Genomic DNA, 9,640 nt, shown 5'->3' on the forward strand with positions numbered 1-9,640 from the left:
AAAAATTGTCTGCGAATCCCATGTCTTCATATTTTCTGTAAAATTGACAATAGCTTCTGAAGGGTTTAATGCATTGCTTGAAACCGAGATCTCTAATATTGTCCACCTTCTTTAGAATATACTACATCTCTTACTTTGACAAGTTTGACTGCTCCTTAAATTGATGTGTTTTCATTCAGAAAATAAATCAAAGTGCTTCAAGATAGTATTGTTCCTAAAAACATACAGTGTCTTGCAAAAGTATTCATCCTCCTTCATGTTTGTCCTGTTTTGTCACATTACAAGCTGGAATTAAAATGGATTTTGGGGATGGTTAGAACCATTTGATTTACACAACATGCCTACAACTTTAAAGGTGAAAATTGTTGTCTTATTTTGACACAAACAATAATTAAGATGAAAATACAGAAATTTCAAGTGTGCATAGGTACTCAACCCCTTTCATATGAAACCCCTAAATAAGAGCTGGTCCAACCAATTCACTTCATAAGTCACATAATTAGTTGATGAAGTTCCACCTGTGTGCAATCAAAGTGTCACATGATCTGTCACATGATGTCTGTATAAATCAACCTGTTCTGGAAGGACTCTGTCTCTAACATTACTAAGCAAGCAACTTGAGAACAAAGGAGCACTCCAAACATGTCAGAGACAAAGTTGTAGAGAAGTATAGATCAGGGTTAAGTCATAAAAAAATATCCTAAACTTTGAATATCCTAGGGAGCACCGTTAAATTCATTATAGCAAAATGGAAAGAATATGGCACCACTACAAACCTGAAAAGAGAAGGCCGCTTACCAAAACTCACAGACCGGGCAAGGAGAACATTAATCAGAGGTGCAACAAAGACACCAAAGATAATACTGAAGTAGCTGCAAAGATCAGCTTCTTCAGTGTTATCTGTCCATAGGGCCACTTTAAGCCGTACACTCCACAGAGTGGGGCTTTATGGAAGAGTGGCCAGAAAAAGTCATTGCTTCATAAAACATGTTTGGAGTTTGCCCAACAGCATGTGGCAGACTCCCCAAACACATGGAAGAAGATTCTTTGGTCAAATGAAACTAAAATGTATCTTTTTGGCCATCATAGGAAATGCCATGTGTGGCACAAACCCAACGTTCTGAGAACATCATTCCTTCAGTGAAGCATGGTGGTGGCAGCATCATACTGTGGGGATGTTTTTCATCTGCAGGGACAGGAAAGTTGGTCAGGACTGAAGGAAAGATGGATGGTACTAAATACAGGGCAATTCTGGAGGAAAACCTGTTTGAGTCAGCCAGAGGTTTGAGACTGGGATATTATTATTATTATTATTATTACATTTATATTGTGCCTTTCCCAAACTCAAGGTTGCATTACATAGAAATGAAGGTTCACATTCCAGTAGGACAATGACCCTAAACATACTGCTAAAACTACACTGGAGTGGTTTAAAGGGAAGCATGTAAATGTCTTGGAATGGCCTAATCAAAGCCCAGACCTCAATCCAATTGAGAATCTGTGGCATAACTTGAAGATTGCTAGACACCAATGCAACCCATCTAACTGGAAGGAGTTGGAGCAGTTTTGCCTTGAGGAATAGGCAAAAATCCCAATGGCTAGATGTTCTAAGCTTTAGAGACACACCCCAAGAGACTTGCAGCTGTAATTGTAGCAAAAAGTGGCTCTCCAAAGTATTGACGGGGGGGTTAATACCTATACACACTCCAGATTTATCTTCATTTTTTCATCTTAATTATTGTTTGTGTTACAATAAAATGACACTTCCCACCTTTAAAGTTGTATTGTAGGCATGTTGTGTAAATCAAATAGTGCCTACCCCTCAAAAATCCATTAGAATTCCAGCTTGTAATGTGGCAAAACAGGACAAACATATAGGGCAATTCCATGTAAATGTCAACCTCACCATGCAAAAATAAAGCAACATGTAATACATCAAAACCACTCCCAGAGATATCACCTAGGCCTGTATTTTACAGATGTGAATAAGTTGAACCAATTTGTAACCAACCTAATATGTCACTGTCAGTCTTTCTTTCTTATAATGTAAAACCCAAGCTAAAATCAACTTTGATCATGTACAATTCTATATTATTGCCACAAGCCACAGAAATGTATGCTAAAATCCACAAAACAATAGCCATCCTAAATATTATTTAAGAACTTTGATAGTTTTAGCTGATATTTAGAGAGTTTTTCAAAGGGTTATGGTGGTTAAATTGCTGATTTTCTAAACATATGCCATGTCTATTTCAGACGCGTCACATCCATAACGGAATTTCGTCACATCCATAACGCTGACTTTTCCTTCCGAAACTCTGCATGAAATACAAAATATTTTAAACAAAGATTTTTTAATATTCACCTTGGACCCCTCTATCAAATGGATATCTCCATTTCGACATTAGGTTTACAATTTCACAGAGTTTGATAAAAATGTACAGTCACCCAAGAAAAGTGATACTTTTTCTGTCACGTCCATAACGCATCTTTTATTGGCGTTTTCTGGCATGCCCTAGGTACTATGGGAATTGTTCTTGTTCTATCACTTCTCCAGTATGGTACAGCCTTAAAATATGCAACACCTGTTTAAATACTGGGAGACAATAAAACATGCACTGGGTCATTTGTTGCCATTTTGAGTTCAAGTGTCATGTCCATAACGCTGGAATTGCTCCCTATATATATATATATATATATATATATATATATATATATATATATATATATATATGTGTGTGTGTGTGTTTGTGGGGTCATCCGCATGAGGACTAACCAAGACCAAGGGCCTAATTATGATTGCTAGATGACTGGGTCTGAGCATCTCCAAAATAACACATCTTGTGGGGTGTTTCCAGTATGCAGTGGTTAGTACCTACCAAAAGGTGCTCCAAGGAAGGACAACTGGTGAACCAGGGACAGGGTTATGGGCAGCCAAGGCCCATTGATTCTTTCTGTTTACCTTTCTGTTTTAGCCAGCATTAACTTTTTCAGTTGTTCATGCAACAGTAGCTCTTCTGCGGGATTGGACCATGTGGGCTAGTCTTTGTGCCCCATGTAAATCAATGAGCCTTCAATACCCATTACCTTGTCACCGGTTCACCGGTTGTCCTTCCTTGGCCTACTTTTGGTAAGCATTAACCACAGCACACCATGAACACCCCACAAGATGTGCCATTTTGTAGATGTTCAGACTCGATCATGGAGCCATCACAATTTGCTCCTTGTCAAAGTCACTCAGATCCTTACGCTTGCTGATTTTTCCTGCTTCCAACACATCAACTTCAAGAACTGACTGAACTGACTGTTCTCTTGCTGCCTCATATATCCGACCCCTTGAACGGTGCTACTGGAACAATAAATGTAATTCACTTCATCTGTCAGTGTTTTTTAACTTTTTGACTAATTGATGCATTTATTTACACACACACACACACACACACACACACACACACACTTATATGTGTGTGTGTGTGTGTGTGTGTGTATATATAAGTTCTGTTCCACTTTAGCAATAGCATACTGGTAAGTAGGTCAGGGTATCGTTTGTAAACTGGGATAGCTAATCAATTCATTTGAAGAGGGTTTATATATGAATTGAATGTAAAATTGAAAATAATGATTAATTAGTACAAACTACTATTCCAACTCATCTTGATTATAAAATACTCCTATTGACCTAGAGAGCAATAAATGGTCTTGTGCCACATTACCTAATTTTCTGGTCTTTTATTATCCCTGTCAGACATATTGTGTACAATTGTACATATGAAGTTCCATAGCATTTTTCATTGTGTCTGAAGGGGTTATTTGTCGACTTGAATCAAAAGATGCAGGCTCTTTGTCGGTACCTTAAATTATGAAGGCTACAGCAAAGGGCCAAGCTTTCTCTTACGAAGTTCCATAGATGTGGAACAGCCTTTCAATTTGTGTTCAGTACTCAGACACAATATCAGAGTTTAAGTTTAGCCTGAAAACATATTTGTTAAGGGCGGCATGGTGGCGTAGTGGTTAGCGCTGTCGCCTCCCAGCAAGAAGGTCCAGGTTCGAGCCCCGTGGCTGGTAAGGGCCTTTCTGTGCGGAGTTTGCATGTTCTCCCCATGTCTGCGTGGGTTTCCTCTGGGTGCTCCGGTTTCCCCCAAAGACATGCAGGTTAGGTTAACTGGTGACTCTAAATTGACTGTAGGTGTGAATGTGAGCAGTGTTGCCAGATACTGCTGACGTTTTCCAGTCCAAAATATGTTCAAATCTGCCAAAACGCACTTAAAACCGCCCAATCTGGCAACAGTGAGTGTGAATGGTTGTCTGTGTCTATGTGTCAGCCCTGTGATGACCTGGAGACTTGTCCAGGGTGTACCCCGCCTTTCGCCCGTAGTCAGCTGGGATAGGCTCCAGCTTGCCTGCGACCCTGTAGAACAGGATAAAGCGGCTGCAGATAATGAGATGAGACATATTTGTTAACACAGGAAGGCCATGGCAGAATGGTTAGAGAAACAGTTTTGGGGCCAAAAGGCTGCTGGTTCGATTCCCTCAACCAGCAGGAATGGTTGAAATGCCCTTGAGCAAGGCATCTAACCTAGGGTGACCAGATTTCCCTAGTCTGAAACCGGGACACTTTTGCGCGCGACCATGCTCGTGCACGCACACCTTTTTTTACGTAAACGTGACACTCAGAGAGGTCCTCTTATCATTTTGTTGAAGCTCACATTTATCAACATCTCACATGAAATAAAACAAACAGGCATTTTGTTATCTAGTAGCATAGTGGGATACAGATCAGTTAAATTATGGTCAGGCAGCAGATTTTGTAATGGCTGAGAATAGGCCAGGCTATGTCCATAGGCCAAATTTAAACTGATTTATTTCACCTGTTTGTGAGAACACCAAGAAGAATGCATATGCACATGTAGGCTATATCTCTAAAATTGTATGCACTATAGCATGAACTTAAAAAGTAGATATGTGACCTCAACATAGCCTAGGTCAGAATCAACCTTATTAACCATTCCCCACAACTGAATGAATAAAAGCAAGAAGATGTGTACAAAAGTGAACACTTTAATGGAAGGTGCAACAAGCTGTTCAACACAGCAATATGGCCAAACTGTCAGAACGGTATGTTAAACAGAAACAAAAAAGAGACAAGTGATTTGAGAATATATACTACGGAAGCCGAGAGAGGCCCTTCATATAATCCTTTTTTTTATTCACCTTGTTATCCCGAGATAACGACATAATTAATTCAGGATCTCGAGAAAACAAAACAATTATTTCATGATCTCGAGTAATCAGCTGAGAAATGGTTCATTCAGGTACACCAAGAGACTTGTGATATGCTGACTTTGGGGCTATTTCTCATTCTGTATAGACACAACTTTGGTCATTAGAATGTCTGGAATAATCGATCATCTAATAAGGCAATATTTTGATCAGGGGTTGACACAGGGAGAGATTGCATTAAGTCTTTTAATAAGAGATAATTTCAAAATTAGTCCGCGGCACCTCCGCAGAAGACTGGCCCAGCTTCGTCTCTATCGACGGAGATACAGTGATCCAGCTGAGATCATGAAATAATTGTTTTGTTTTCTCGAGATCACGGAATAATTGTTTTGTTTTCTCGAGATCACGGAATAATTGTTTTGTTTTCTCGAGATCACGGAATAATTGTTTTGTTTTCTCGAGATCTCGAAATAACGGTTTTGTTTTCTCGAGATCTCAAATTAGTTGTGTTGTTTTCTCGAGATCCTGAATTAATTATGTTGTTATCTCGGGATAACAAGGTGAATAAAAAAAGATTATATGAAGGGCCTCTCGCGGCTTCCGTAAATATACACTCAAACAAAACAGCAGTAAAGGAGGAGAGGGGCGACAGCCCGAGGAAAGCCTCCACAGGAGCGCACAGCATTTTGCAGGGCTTAATTTGAGCCGGAACATGACGGAACAAGATCCGTAACCTCCGTTGTCAGATCCGGCAGCTATTTTCATTTCATTCAGTGTTCCGGCAACTATTTAAATGGATCAGATCACCTCCGTGACCATCACAAAGGGAAAAAAATCAAACAATAAATTAAATAAGTAAATAAAAATTTGTTTAGTGTTCAGTTTTGATTTTGATATCTGTTGTTGATTTCTCTCGTATGACATCCACAAAATCTATGCGAAAGGGGAAGAGGGAGGGACATGGGGTGTATACTTCTGCTCAATAGAACACCGGGTTTTTTGTAGCCGTTAGCTTGCGCTGTGGAAAAAATAGCAAAAAAAACCAAGAAAGCTTACTAAAATTTTTTAAATGAATTCTCCAACTTGTTTTGTAAACCCTTTATTTCTTAAATTGATTGCACTTATGTTTGCTGGCACTGCTTTTAAATTATTCTCTTTTTTGGGCTTTTTCCACCTTTATTAGACAGGACAGTGTATGAGCAGGAGAAAAACAGGGAGGGCTCGGAAAATGACCGCAGGTTGGACTCAAACCCAGGTCCCCAGGTTTAACATATGGCGCCTTATCCACCTGAGCCACAAAGTCCTGCTGGCACTGCTTTTAAATACCCTACTTAAATCCTTAAAATGAGTCATTTAACTCATGTTTTGTGTGATCTGATCTCCAATGGTGAAATAAACCGGTTGTGATATGAGTACAGTCTGTTATTTTAGAAGATAAATTTCATATATAATTTAATATATAGCCTAATAAAAAATAATATTTTATAACATAATATCACGACATATTACTGTCTGTAACTGTTCGTCACTAAAGCATTTTCTAAGATCATAATGTCTGATATTATTTTTTTTTTACACACACACAATAGGCGTGTGTGCGTAAAGTTATAGTAAACCACCCCTCACCTTTTTTTTTTTTTTTTTGAGTCGCTGGACCCACCCACCTCCTGCGTTCCGGGACCTCCCACTTCACAAATTAAGCACTAATTTGCAGCATAGGCTACCCAACTCAGTACAGGAACAAAACACTTATAGTGTGTGCAGTAGGCTTCGTGCGCATTGTTCTGCACCTCTCGGAGGAAGGGGTAGGTGCCCTGTAAATCTTTGGAAAAGGTACATTTTCTTTTCGGCATAATTGCTGCGGCATTACTGCTGCTAGCTGCTAGACAAAGAACATTCATGCCAGTTAATGTTTATTTTATTGTTGCATGGCAACCCGTTCTGTTGTCTGGAATAATGTGGCTAAATAAACACCCATGCCACAGGGCCAGGGGGCAGTAACCAGGAAAGTTTGCGATTCCTGTCAATTCATCTAAATAGTAAATGCAGACATTTCTCCGCTAATGATTCCCACGCTGCTCAGTCGCAAACATCGTGAGTGGCGAAAACCGGGACATATCTGTGTCCCGACAGACTTTTGTCGGGACTCGGGACACACAACCCCAAATCGGGACTGTCCCAAATCGGGACTGGTCACCCTAATCTAACCTGCAACTGCTCCCCAGGCTTCTCAGGGTATGTCCTTCTGGATAAGAGTGTCTGCAAAATGCCATTAACCCTCTGGGGTCACTCGCAAAGCTCAACAGGTTTAGAATGAGTAGGTCATGTATTTAGATAAATATCTTCACAAGTTTTTCATCATACAGGCACGATATACATATTGACAAAAACTTTATACTTTCCTATGTGCCCACTGCCAAATAAAAATATAGTTTTTAAATTACCTAAATTAGATGAAACATAAAACTTGTCATCTTCCTAAGGCCAAGTTTACATTAGACCGTATCTGTCTTGTTTTCTTCACAGATGCACTGTCCGTTTACATTAAAACGCCTGGAAACGCCGGGAAACGGGAATCCGCCAGGGTCCACGTATTCAATCTAGATCGTGTCTGGTCCGGTGCTGTGTAAACATTGAGAATACGCGGATACGCTGTGCTGAGCTCTATCTGGCGTCGTCATTGGACAACGTCACTGTGACATCCACCTTCCTGATTCGCTGGCGTTGGTCATGTGACGCGACTGCTGAAAAACGGCGCGGACTTCCGCCTTGTATCACCTTTCATTAAAGAGTATAAAAGTATGAAAATACTGCAAATACTGATGCAAATACTGCCCATTGTGTAGTTATGATTGTCTTTAGGCTTGCCATCCTTCCACTTGCAAGTGGTAAGTGATATGCACTGGGATCACACACACAGCGGCTCAGTCCCGAATCGTGGCTCGTGCACTTCACTCGCGTGCTCTGTGAGCTGCGCAGGGCCGGAGTGCGCACCCTCCAGAGGGCACTCGCTGTTCAGGGCGGAGTGATTTGGAGCGCAGGATGCCTGCGGAGCCGAGCGTATCCGTGTATTGGTGTTGCTGTGTGCATGTGAATCGTGTATTGGTGTTGTTGTGTGCACACTAATCGTTTTAAAAACGTTAATCTGATGATCCGCTGATACAGTCTAATGTAAACCCCACCTCAGTCACACCAGAGTCAGAGTGCTGAGCACCCACTTACACATTCATAAAAGACTATTCACATGATAATGTAATGATGATCACTTTCACTCTTTCGGTTTCGACTGGTTTCTCTTTTGTGGTGGGAACGCCCACCATAAACAGGATCAAAGCTGTCAGCCATAGTTTAGGCTATTTGGAGGTAAGGCTACATCCACATGACAACAGCAACGAGATTTTATTAAAAAAAAATCGCGTCCACATGGGCAACGGATCAGTAAAATATTAGGTACATATGGCAACGCAACGCTTGCTGAAAATTATGCAATACACATGCCACACCTCTAGGGGCGCTGTAAGACGGTCCCATCGGAGACACCAGAACAATAGAAGAAGTAAACGCATGCGCATACACCCCTTCTTCTACCCGGCGTGAAGCACTCACAGGAACAAGCACACAACAACAAGAAGAAGATGGCTGCGACTACGCGAGGAAATCGTGCCTTCTGTGTGTACAAATTAGTTTTATTAGTGTGCATAGTTTTATATAACTTAATTTTCTTATTGTGTGAGAACATTTTGAAAAGCATTTTTATATAATTTATATAACTTTTTATATTGTGTGTAAACATTTTGAAAAGCAGTCTTATCCAATAAAAAAAAGAAATTCAAGAAATGGTTCAGTTACTTGTTTATTTAAAAGAAAAGCTGTATACAAAAGTGAATGCAATGCAGTGGTTCATACAAAACAGCGAAAGTGCTGCTTGTTCTAGTCATGTGGTTGTGACGTCATCATAAACAAATCCGTTCTACTCATCCAGACGACTTCGCAACGGCGCCGTTGCCAGATTTTTCCACTCTGGAACCGGTTCTCAAAAAATATCATTGTGGGGCACCCAAAACGCCGGTGCTGTGTGGATGCCAGGCCGAAACGATAAACAATTTTATCAGATTCACCTGAATCCGTTGCCGTGTGGACAGGGCCTAAAACTTGTTGCGAGATAGCGTGTGGATTTTATGCACTTCGGATGATTCAGGACAGTGACTCAGTTCATGATTCATTTCATGATTTAAGACAGTAATTCAATTTCAGGACAACAAATCAATTCATGATTCAATTCATAATTCAGGACATCAATTCAATTCAATCTTGAGAAATGTGGCACTGATGATGAGCGATGCCTTTTTTTTAACTTTGACTCGATCCAGCCAAAGATCAACTTGAGTAAGTGTAAATATTTATTCTATTTCTTATGAGC

Source organism: Neoarius graeffei, chromosome 6, assembly GCF_027579695.1.
Source record: "Neoarius graeffei isolate fNeoGra1 chromosome 6, fNeoGra1.pri, whole genome shotgun sequence".
Taxonomy (NCBI): Eukaryota; Metazoa; Chordata; class Actinopteri; order Siluriformes; family Ariidae; genus Neoarius; species Neoarius graeffei.